Consider the following 12273-nt stretch of genomic DNA (forward strand, 5'->3'; position numbering starts at 1 on the left):
TGTTTCTTTGCAGTCAAAAGACCTGGCTCAGCCTCTTAGCCTCTGGGTCATGTGCAGCTAGGTTGTGGGAGCTGGGAGGGTGGCAATAGCCTCATGTATATTCAAGGAATAAGAAAGAAAGAAAGAGAAGAGAAAAGAAAAGAAAGGAAAAGAAAAGAAAAATAGCCAGTGTTGGTGAGGTTGTGGAGAATTTGGAATCCTCATGTATTGCTGACTGGAAGGTAAAATCATTCATTTAGCCAGTATGGAAAAACTTTTTGGCCGTTCCTCAAAAAACTAAACGTAGAATTACCCTATCCAGCAAGCCTAATCCTAGGTGTATACCCCAAATAATTGAAAACATATATACAGACAAATACATTTACAGGCATGTTCAGAGCAGCACCATCCACAATAGTCAAAGGGTAGAAATGACACAAATATCCATTAATGGATACACGTATAAACACATTGTGGTATACAAACAATGGAATATTATTTAGCCATAAAAAGGAATGAAGTACTGATACATGCTACAATCTGGAGGAACCCTGAAACATATGTGCAATGAAAGAGACCAGACAAAAAAGACTACATACCAGTCCATTGATGTGAAATGTCTAGAAGAGGCAAATCTGGAGAGACAGAAAATAATTAGTGGTTTACTTAGGGTTGAGGAGAAGAGGGAATAGGAAGTGAGTGCTATGTGTGGAGTTTCCTTTTGGGGTAATAATATTTCAGAACTAGACAGAGAAGATGAGGTTGTTCAACATTGTGAATGTAATGAATACCACTGGATTGTTGATTTTAAAAAGGTTATTTTTATGTCAGATGAATGTCATGTTAATTAGAACAAGGGAAAGCTCAACAGCCCTCTCGGCCCTTCTGAGCTTGGAATCTTACCAAGGATTCTGGGAAAAGAAACACCTAGCCCCTATCCTTGTCAGGGTACGGTGAAAGGTGGTTTGTCCTACAGTTGGATATGTTGTAAATTCATTCGTCAGCACATAAATTCCAATTTACTCAGCATACAGTGACTGAACCAGGTCCTGGGCTGCAGGAGTTATAGTCTCTACCCTTTGAGCGCAAAGCCTAGGGGGAGACACATCTCGCAAATTAAAAAAACAAAACAAAACAAAACTCTGAGATGAACCCAGCAGAGTGTTGGCTACTCAAGTAGTCAGGTACCCAGAAAGAAAAGGAGCCTTTATCCGACGGAGAGCTTGGATTGAGCTAATTTGTGCCCATGGCCGCCAAATCCCTTGCGACAAATGCATTCTTTTGTTGTTCTTCATGGAAATGAAACAGTTTTTAAGGCCCTTCAGGAGCTCGTCCGCCAAGGTGGGAAGAGGGAATTCAATTAGCACAAGAATGTCAGCCTAGAGGGATAGTGGTGAGTAGGCTGGGGTCCCTTTTGCGCCCCGCCCAGAGCCTCAGGGGAGCCGGCGGCCCAGGCTTGGGGAGGTGGGGACTGCGCGGGGCCGCGCTCCCGCCCTCCTCGGCGCCGGCGGACCCGCAGGCGGCCGGCAGCCCGCAAGGGGGCGGCGGCTCCCGGGCTTTGTGGCCGCTGCGCGCGTGGCGGGGCCTGGCCGGCCGGGGGCGCGCCGCCGCTGCCCGGCGCTCCGGAGCCCGCGGCCCTCCCGGCGGCCCAGCCTGCCAGAGGAGCCGAGGCCGCCTGCGCTTGCATCTCGCCGGCCCCTCCCCCGATCGCCGCGGCCGCCGCGCCGCCGCTGCAGGTAGGAGGCTCCCCGGCCGGGCTGGCTGCCTCGGGGCGGGGGCGCGGGCCTGGGGTCGGCGGAGGCGCGGGCCAGGCGTGCCGGGGCCGCGGGGCAGCCTGGGCGGGCTTCCGGCCCAGGCGCCGCGACCCCTGCCCCGCAGGCCGGGCGGCAGACTCCGCGCGTCCTGATGGGACTCGGTGAGTGGAGCCGGCCTGCAGCGTACAAAGCCCCAGGGCGCAGATCTCCGGGAGATGAGGCGGCGCACTGGGGTCGGAGGACTCTAGACCTCCCGGGACTGAGGAGCCGTTTGGGAGGAATCCAGATGACCCACAGTCCCCAGGTCTATCCATCCCGGGGTCCCCACTGTATGCTGGGCACTGTGCTCGGCGCTTTTCCATACTTGTCTCCTTTAAGACCTCTTGTGCCCCTTTCAGGGGTGTAATGGGGAGGGATCCCTTACTCGGAGGCCGAAAGCCGAGCATCCCATCGGTGACTGCCTGACCTTGGGAAAGCGCCTTTACTTCCAGCCCTGGGTGCTGCTTCTGTAAATGGGGGTGAGATTGGGGGCCGGTGGCGGTGGAGTGCTCGAGGTAATGCCTGCACTCCCAGGCGCTATTGTGAGAGGCGTACCTATCTATGATCATTTAATGTACATAAATGATCATAGCTAAATTTTGAGTACTTTCTATGTACCAGGCCTTAAGTACCAAACAGTTGGCATGAGTTACCTAATTAAATCATCGCACTAGCGCTGTGGATGTAGCTACTGTAAATTGCACAAGTAATCTTTATTTAGGAATAGGAAATGGAGAAGAATTTGGTCTCCCTGTTTTGATTCAGGAGATTGGGTATTTCTTAGGTATCATAACATTTTAGATTATAAATGTTTCTGCAGTATCAGGAGAGTGATTATAGGATGCAGGGATGTGTTTGTTATACTTTCAAATCCAGGAGATAGGATGATATCAGGGCTAGGGGTCTTCATTTCAGCATGCATGTCAGATAAGTCAGTTGTGACATAGTTCCTGAGTCAGGACTGAGGATGCTATGGGAGTTTGGGGCCAGAGAGAGACAAGGGGTGGACTGGGAGGAGAAGGGAGGATTCTAAAGCTCTGCAAGAGGATCTGGAGGAAGGGACCAGGATCCACCACCCCAACAGCTTTCTGGACCAGGATTCCGTCCTGTCCTTAGAGACCAAGCATCCTGTCTGAAGGGAGGGGAGGAAGGGATCCTGGGGTGAGATCAGTGACTTGTCTCTTCTTACTCCCAAGCCACTCCCGTAATATTCATATGGATGGAGAGTTCAGTGATGAGGCCTCCCAAAATGTCATGGTTTTTCTTCTCATGATTCTTGAAATTCTTTTAATATGCTTGAGGATATTGGAACACTCACCCACCCTAAAGGTTGGTAAGATGCTTAAAATACAAAGACCTAATGATGTAATGAAGGAGTAGCGTTTTGTTTTTGCTTTTTTAAGGGCCGCACCTGTGGCATTTACAAGTTCCCAGGCTAGGGTTCGAATCAGAGCTGCAGCAGCCGGCCTACGCCACAACCACAGCAATGCCAGATCTGAGCTGTGTCTGCACCTTACACCATAGTGCACAGCAACGCCGGATCCTTAACCCATTGAGCGAGGCCAGGGATGGAACCCACATCCTCATGGTTACTAGTTGGATTCGTAACCTGCTAAACCCCAACGGGAAACTCCCGAAGGAGTGTGTTTTGAATACAATTCACTTGGCTAGAGAAGAGTGGGCCTGAGGAGATTATCCAGGGGTTCATTTTGGAATGGGGAAAACTGGAAGGCTTTAGACCCTGAAAAAGGAAGGGAAAGGCAGGGACCAGGGACTGCACCAAGGGAACAGAGGGTAGAAGGAGAGCTGAGGACTCCATAATACCATCCGCAGAATGCTCACACAGACCAGTCAGTGCTCAGCTACCCAGAAGGCACTCTCTCCTCTCCCAGTGTGTGAACATGTCATACTAGAGTGTTGTGGAAAGTTGGGGCTGGACTCAGCCTGACTTTTCTCGAGTGAGCAGGAAAGGTTTCTTGGAGAAAGGTTGTTTTAAAACCAGTCATGGAATTCCTGTCGTGGCTCAGTGTTTAACAAATCTGACTAGCATCCTTGAGGACGCAGGTTTGATCCCTGGCCTTGCTCAGTGGGTTAAAGATCTGGCATTGCCATGGTGTAGGTTGAAGACACAGCTCGGATCCCTGCGTTGCTGTGGCTGTGGTGTAAGCCTGGCAGCTGCAGTTCCATTTTGACCACTAGCCTGGGAACCTCTGTATGCCTCAGGTGCCGCCCTAAAAAAAAAGCGAAAAAAAACCACAACCCAGTCCTGGAAGGAGGGTGTGTGTGGTCATGTAGTGATAAAGGTAGGAAGCAGTATGTTTAGTGGAAAGAGCAGTAGCTCTGGAGCAACAGAAGTGAGGGGTTTGAGTCCTAGCTCTGTCATTTCTCAGCTGTGTGATTTTCGTGAGGATTAAACAATATTTCTTTGCATGCAGAGTGGGGAGCTCAACAAGCTCTTGGACTTTTTTCTCTGTCTATGGTGACATTTGCTTAACACTTGCCTGCTGAATACCAATCTTACGCTGAGTCATATGCTTCATGCCAGGGATGTAGAGATGAGTCAGAAATTATGTATTTCCCTTAGGAATTTCCCAGCCTAGTAAGGGAGATGGACACAACGAGCAAATTACAGAAAATATAGGAAGTGCTACAGTACAGTCATGTACGCCTGGCAGTGAGCTCACAGAATATTAACTTGTTCATTCTGGATAGAATACTGAGGGCCAGTCTATCTCTTTAATGAGATTTAACAAGGGGAGACATGATCATAGACAGGTTTTTTGTGTGTTTTTGGCCGTGCCTGCACAATGTGGAAATTCTCAGGCCAGGGATTGAACCTGTGCCACAGCAGCAACCCAAGCCACTGCAGTGACAACACTGGATCCTCAACCCACTGGGCCACAAGAGAATTCCTATCATAGAGGTTTGGAATGCTACATGACCTCCTACCTTCTTTTATATCTTTGTCTTGTCATTGCTCTGATATTCTCTCTCTTTAAAAAAAAAAAATCTAGTTGCAGTATGTGCATAGTTTTGTAAGCTGCCTCAAAACTCATTTTAGAAGGAAGCTGTTATAAATAAAATAAGCATAACAACCTGGGTGTTAGTTGAAGAAGGCTTTGGAAAATTTTAATGACAGTCGGACCTTGAGGAATGATGTGCCCTTGGTGGACCTTGGGGTAAAGGATTCCAGCTAGAGGAAGCCCCACGTCCAGAGGCATGAGAACACAGCAGGTTCAAGGGCATGAAGGTGAGTTTGGTCTGGCTGAGTTGAAATATACATGGGAGGAAAGGGAGGTTTGGGTGGGGCATGGGGGGGCACTGTAATCTGGGACAGACCTGGAAAGGCCTCAAATGCCGTGTGAGCAGTTTGGATTTATCACTTAGGCAGTGGGAGAGATGTCAGAGGTTTACAGGTAGGACTATGGCATCGTCACAGTGTTTTAGGAAGACCCCTCTGGGAGCTGTATGGAGGAGCCGCAAGTTTGGGTGATCATTTTGGGGGATAGACATAGGCAGGGAGGATGGCAGAGAGAGAAGAGATGTTGAGGTAAAATGTAGAGTAGGGCTTGATGAGTGGTTCCATGTGGCGGAAGAGCACACTGAAGTTTCTGCTTTGAGCCAAGTTAATGTGGCTGAAGTCATCAGAAATCAGGAGGTTTGCAGGTGGTACAATAATTTGTTTGTTTTTGGAGATTCCTGAGGTCCCCATAATGGACAGCTAGATAGAGGTGGTGGGCAGAGAGTTGGAAATGTGTGTGGTGCTAGAGAGGATGGGGCTGGAGAGATGTTCTCCTTGACACCTCCACTTTCTTTTGCACAAACACCAAGAATCAACTGTGTGCCGGAGATACACATAACATGATTCCAAGCCTCAGGAGCTCACACTTAGATAAGGGGGACCCTTGAGAGTATGGATAGATTGAGGTACAGAGTAATTCTGAGGGCTGCAGGGAAAGGTAAATACTTGGGACCCTTGGCCCAGAGATTGGAGAGCTGCTGTTGCTGAAGTGGTGGGAGGAGAGAGTCCTCACAGATGAGAAGCAGGCTGGAGTGGGAGCACCTGCCTACAGGGCCTTTCTGTATTGTAGAAGCACTTCCTGTGGAGGGTACTGTAATAGTGATACGAGGGAATCTCAGGGAGACTGGGAGGGGGTGGGGAGAAGGCTTAGGATGGAGCTGTCAGGAGGGGAAGGAAGGGGTCAGGACTTTTAAGAACTTTCTTCTGGTTTACAGAGGGCACTGTGAGGGTAGGAGGATGGGAGTCGGGAGCTCTTGCCTTAAACACAAGGCACCGTCACACTCAGACACAGATGGTAAAAATAAACCCCTCCACGTTCCAGGGCCGTCTGGAGTGGGTGGTGGAGAGGAAGAGGAGGGAGAGCCTTGGAGGAAACAAGTGTAGTGCTAGGTTTAGACTGAAAAGCCCTCAAAGGGGAAAACTGAGATGGAGAGGGCACAGGTGAGTGGCCGACCTGAGTAAGATGTCTGAACATGTGACAGCAGGTACTTGGAACAGTCATGTCTGATTAGTTTTACCGCTGCCTGAAATGAAATCATGACAGCGTTTTCGTTGTAGCGAGGGGCTTAAAAATTTGGCATACAATACAACAGTATTTACAAGAAGTCAGGAAATGACTTTTATTAAGATAAATCCTTTATAAAAGGAGAAATTTAAGGTAGTAGAATGTCTATATAGAATTAATAAAAAATGCAGATGGCAAGCAGATTAGTGTCAACATATATTCCACAAATATTTGAGTGCCTACTGTGTACCCGAGGCTCTTCAAGGAGCTGGGGCTACAGTAGTGAACAAGAGATCAAAGCACCTGCTTTAGACATTTCACTTGGAACTCCTTAACCTATAATAGAGTTAAACCTTCGTATGGACCTTAACGCCTCTAAAGTGCTGAGATCACTTTATACTGTGGTAATACTCTTTTTCATTGGCTAGTAGATCCACTAATCTCATAAATAATCAGAAAATACCATATATGCATATTTGGCAGAAAACTGTGGAAATCAGGTTGCAGGAAAGCCATTGTGGCAGCAGTGGACCGTCAACACTGGATGGGGCTTTAGGGAACACCTGTTTAAGCTTTATCATTTAGAGATGAGGAATCAACAGTCAGGGAGGAAAGGGGACTTGCCTGATGTCACAAAAGTGAGTTTTCATTTGGGGTAGTGGGGAAAGGCTTGAGGATACCTAGCAAAGGGGCATCTTGCTGGTGAGATGGTGGAGGGAGGAGATGTGGAGGGAGGGGTTGAAAACTAATAATGAAGCTTCACGTTTAGCTCCCCCAGGAACCCCCACACTTTGCTCTGGGCCTCAGTTTTCTCATCTCTAAAGTGAGAGGATTAGTCCCTTTTTAGTTTTAACATGTTAGGCTCTAGGTTGTTTCTGAGTCAGGAAACGGAGTCAATGGACAAGGGTAGGAAACAGCCTCTCATCTCTTAAGAGCAAACTCAGCACCCATAACCTGTGGCCAGGCCTCCCTTCAGGGAGTGGGCGCCACACTCCCAGCAGCTCACCCACCAATTCTGTATGCTGCTGCTTCTCTCTTTCCCAAGTGGCCCTCCTTTTTTCTAATGCTAATTCTAATTCCAGTCTATTCTGATGAGAATTACAGTCCCTATTCTAGATCCTGCCCAATCCTGGGCACATCTCTGTCACACTGTCCTGTCACCAGAGCATCCACAGTACACTGTTGTGTTCTGTCTTCACTGGACTGTGAGCCCCTCGATCTTAAGGAATACCCCTCTCTCCAGTGTTTGCATATATAAGTCCTCTGCGTATCCTCTTTCCCTCTGCTTTCTCTTGATCCCCCACCCTAATGTGGACACGTGCATGTCTGGCCCATTTCTCACTTTGAAACAGTCCCTGGTGTGCACCCCCTCCTTTCCATGAACATAGCCACCATGCAGAGTCCAGGCCCTTGCTTATCAACCATCTATCTGAGGGATGTCCTTCAGCTATCTCTGTTCATACCCTGTATATGCTTAAAGATCTCGCTCCATCCTCTTGTTCGTGAAGAGTGCACATTCACCGCCTCCCTCCTCTGAAGGCCCAGGGTGCTTTGGCCTTTATGATGGCATCTGTTTCAGTGTGCCTCTCCTTTGGTTCTGCATGCCGGTGCTCCTTCCAGACTACGTGGTTCAGCTTTGTCTTTCTATCTCCCACATGTTCTAGGGTAGTTCTGAGCCTTTGATGAGATTCATTACGTATTTATTGAATTGTGTGTCTAGCAAATAAAAGAGCCCATAAACACTTGACTATATATTGTATTTAGGCCACTGTTCTACTTTTGGAAACAGTTCAGTATGGGCGAAAGGGGTGGAGAGAACTAAAATTTACTGAAGCTCTAGTCTGTGCTTCTTCTTTCCTCCCATTGCAGGTCAGTTATGTAGAGATAAGGCTGGATGGGGTATTAACCCCATTCTACAGATGAAGGATTAGAGGTTAATTGACTTGCTCAAAGTCACACAGCTAGGTGAGTGCTAAAATCAGGATTTGAACCCAGGTTTTCTACATGCAGTGTCTTGGTTATTTCACTTCACTTTATTTATTTATTTGGCCATGACCCTGGCATGCATAAGTTCCCAGGCCAGGGATCAAACCCATGCCAGAACAGTGATTCAGCCACAACAGTGACAACGCCAGACCCTTAGGCACCAGGCCACCAGGAGACTCCTCACTTCACTTTAAGAGCAGTAGTGCATTATGATCCTAACATCTGTCTGAGGTCTCTCTGTCACAAATTCTTAGTCATGGTTCCCATCCTGAGTCTTTCTTCCTTCTTTCCTTTCTTTCTTTCTTTGCCATACCTACAGCATGCGGAAGTTCCGAGGCCAGGGATTTGAAGCTGCACCACAGCTATAACCAGAGCCACAGCAGCGATATGCTGGATCCTTAATCTGCTGAGCCATGAGGGAACTCCCTAAGTATTGATTTCATAGAACTCCTTTTTCTACAAAGGGCAGTAGAATTAAGATCTAACCAGTTTTTTCTCGTCTTTGCTCAAATTTTAGAACTTAGTTTGATCCTCGGTAGACTTAAAACATCATTGAATGGTATATTAGCCAGGCCTGCCGTGATAAAATACTATAGACTGAGAAGCTTAATCAACAGAAATTTATTTCTCACAGTTATGGAAACTAGGAAATCTAAGATCAAGGTACCCAGCAAGGTAAGTTTCATTCTGAGGCCCCTTCTCTTGGCTTATAGGTGGTGGCCATCTCTCTGTGTGCCCACATGCCCTCTTTGTGAGCCATGGGGTTGGTGGCAAGCTCTCTGTCTTTTCTTATGAGGGCAGTAATCCTCTTGAACCAAGGCCCAACCTTATGACCTCATTTAATCTTAATTATTTCCTTAAAGGCTCAACCCCCAAATATAGTCAATGCTATTTAATGTAGTCATTGTTAGCATTGCAACAAATGAATTTGGGGGGTATACAAACATTCAGTCCATAACAGATGGATTTTTAAGGTGAATATTAAATGTACTCATTATAATCTTCTCATGGTTTAGTCAGTGTTACAATTCAGGGAATTGTGCTTATTGTTTCCTCTTTGTTCTTTCACAGTCATTGGAATACCTGCTATTTTACATAGTCTTGTCTATGGGTCTTTGCCTAGCCCGAGACAAACTTCCATTGCATTTCATTTTTGCTGTTTCAGATGAACATTTTTACTTTAATGTAGTTTTTGGCGTCCTGATTGTTTTATCGTGTATGTTACTCATTCCTTGCATGGTGGGCAGTTTTATATTTATATCATAATACATTCATTCATTAAATTTTGCTGAGGGCTCACTATGTGAGGGCTCTTTTACTACACTCTGGGCTGTTTGTTGTGCTACAACCATGCATAAGAAAGGGTAGCCCCTCTGTCTAGCAGAACAGCAGACAAAATAAGATCATTAGTACTGAGCAGAATTGGGGGGCAGGGTAGGGCAGTTGCTAATAAAAGCTGATGCAGTGGGAAAAGGCTTGTTATGTTGTCATCTATAGCCAATTATGGACATTGCTCAGCCATTTTAAGCTAGAATGTGCTTTATAGCCTGGAAGTTTCTATTAATAAGCTTCGCCTGGAGATCTCTTTCTTTGGGAAATGTTTGTTTACTTAGGACTGTCAGGTGCTCAAGCAGAATGTCAGCGTTCTGTTCCCCTGAGGCATGGACCATTTTAAAGCTCCATATTATTGCTACAGTTACTTTTCAAATGTACATTCTTAGCAGATAAACAGTGGAACTTACTTCAGAATTCTGGTTAGAGTGAGAGAGGTGCACCTGAGTGGGGGCGAGGAGTGGTAGACCCTTGGCTTGAGACATAGAAGTGGGGAGGTGCTGGGTATGGGGAGGGAAGAATCAACAGATGTGGACAGAAGCTTGCACAGCTCCCCCTGGTTGCTCTACCCTAGGACTTGTCCCTGCTGACAGATTGCTAATTGACATGTAATTTGAGCATGTAATTTGGGCCCAGAGCCTGTCACTTCTGCAAGAAGAAGGCTAAGCAGAGCCTAGAACAGCACCGGCATGGAGTCAGACTTGGGTTTGAATCCTGGTTCTTCTACTTACTATTTGTGTGACCGCAGGCAAGTTAACTGAGCCTCACTTTTCTGATCTGGGAAATAGGAATAATAATTGGTTACTGGGGATAAATAGCCTGCCTCATGAGACTGTTGGGAGCCATTGGGGACCTTTGGGGTACACTATCTTGTCCCAGAATCCCTTTATAACCCGGCAGGATACAACCACATGGCTGAGAGAGGCCTGCTGTTCTACAAAATTAAGCAAAGTAAATTGGTAACTCTGGATTTACTTAGCTAGTGATTAAATAACAGTTTTGTTAATGGGCTATTAATGGTCCCCAGGTGTTGGTAATTCTAAGTATTTGCGTTTGAGAGTGGTTGTATAATTTCTTCTGGTACTGTTCATAAAGTTATTTTTTTAACCAGTGTAACAAATGATGCTCTCAGGGACTATTTTGGGGAGGATTAAATGCTATAGTGAGTATCAAGCAGTTAGTATAGTGTCAAACCCACAGTAAAGGCTCAATAAAAGTTATCTGCTACTGTTATTATTGCTGTTATTAGAGATTCAACTGGCCACACTTAGGTTAAAGTCTTTTATAAATTTAGATGCCTCACTAGCCCACCACCACCTGGTGGCAGCTAGTGGTACTGCAAACATTATGAGGAAGAATTATTGCTGGCAACTAATTCCATGTGAGTTCAGTTCCACTAAGTATCACAGGGACTTTGTTCAGTCAGAGTGTGGCTTATTTGCCTGAGAGCTGCAATTCATGTATCACTAAACAATGAAGGGACATTTTTCACCTCCACAGTTGGCATAGATTTAAAAAATGTTAACAGCAGAAGTCAAGGAAATGGTAATGTCAATTGGTATACCATTTCTGGAGGACAGATAGTGATGAAACAAAGTCTTAAGTGTTTTTATCTTTTGTGGCAACCATTCCTCTTCTAGGAAGTTATCTTGAAGAAATAATCAAAGATAGAAAAAAATTTTACTTAGAAAAAATGTAGGAGTTCCCGTCATGGCTCAGTGGTTATTGAATTCGACTAGGAACCACGGGGTTGCAGGTTCAATCCCTGACCTTGCTCAGTGGGTTAAGGATCCATCGTTGCTGTGAGCTGTGGTGTGGGTTGCAGACTCGGCTCGGATCCCACATTGCTATGGTTCTGGCATAGGCTGGCGGCTACAGCTCCGATTCAACCCCTAGCCTGGGAACCTCCATATGCCATGGGAGCGGTCCAAGAAATAGCAAAAAGACAAAAAACAAAAAGAAAAAATGTATAATGTATAAAATAGCATTACCTATAATAGAACAAAAGAGGGGAAGTTCCTGTGTGGTGAGTGAGTTAAGGATCCAGCATTGCTGCAGCAGTGGCGCATGTTCGATCTCTGGCCAGGGGACTTCCACATGCCATGGAGAGTGGGGTGGGGGGAGGAATGAAACAGGGAACAATCCCTTTTTCATTTGTGAATCAGATTCTCAATCCTTATAGCAGTGATTCCTTTTTTTTTTTTTGGCCCTGCCCGTGGCATGTGGAAGTTCCCGGGCCAGGGGTTGAACCTGTGTCACAGCAGCCACCCAAGCTGCTGCAGTGACAATGCCAAATCCTTACCCTGCTCTACCGCTAGGGAATTCCCTATAGCAGGGATTCTTAAAAAGAGTGGGGTATAGGGGAAGGTAGACCTCTCCGGGGTGGGGACAGAAGAGTTGGAAGGCATCAGATCAGAATCTGCTCTAGAGACTATGTATGTTTAAAATCATTTAGTATACCTGTTAAGTTCATAATAAAAATCATAGGACATAAAGTTGGACATAGACGTCTTGGCAGATAAAGATAATACAGAAGAGAATGTGTGTTAATAAATTTCAATTTGGGAACACTGGTTTCTAACAAATAGGAGTATTGATGAAAGCAAAAAATTAATTGTGGGCCTTTGGGGAGGAAGGCGCCTGGATTGGATCATCCT

The 12273-nt window shown here is 46.3% G+C and overlaps 1 protein-coding gene across 5 annotated transcripts in view; it reads left to right on the forward strand.

The window, feature by feature from the left end:
* Nucleotides 1-1037: 1037 nt before the first annotated feature.
* MSANTD3 (Myb/SANT DNA binding domain containing 3) overlaps nucleotides 1038-12273 on the forward strand; it is a 30501-nt gene continuing 19265 nt past the window's right edge. Inside the window, exon 1 of one of the 5 annotated variants that reach the window (XM_005660297.4) lies at nucleotides 1038-1372. The gene's annotated coding sequence lies outside the window, so the exon portion shown is untranslated. Of the gene's footprint in view, nucleotides 1373-1561; nucleotides 1716-1757; nucleotides 3102-12273 lie in introns of those variants that run through there. The other 4 variants (XM_005660296.4, XM_003353591.6, XM_003353592.5 and 1 more) reach the window with 4 other exon arrangements.

This window comes from Sus scrofa, chromosome 1 (genome assembly GCF_054392235.1).
Source record: "Sus scrofa isolate SSC_HxYL_T2T_F1_AM1 chromosome 1, Sscrofa_HxYL_maternal_Yorkshire_Landrace_v2.0, whole genome shotgun sequence".
Taxonomy (NCBI): domain Eukaryota; kingdom Metazoa; phylum Chordata; class Mammalia; order Artiodactyla; family Suidae; genus Sus; species Sus scrofa.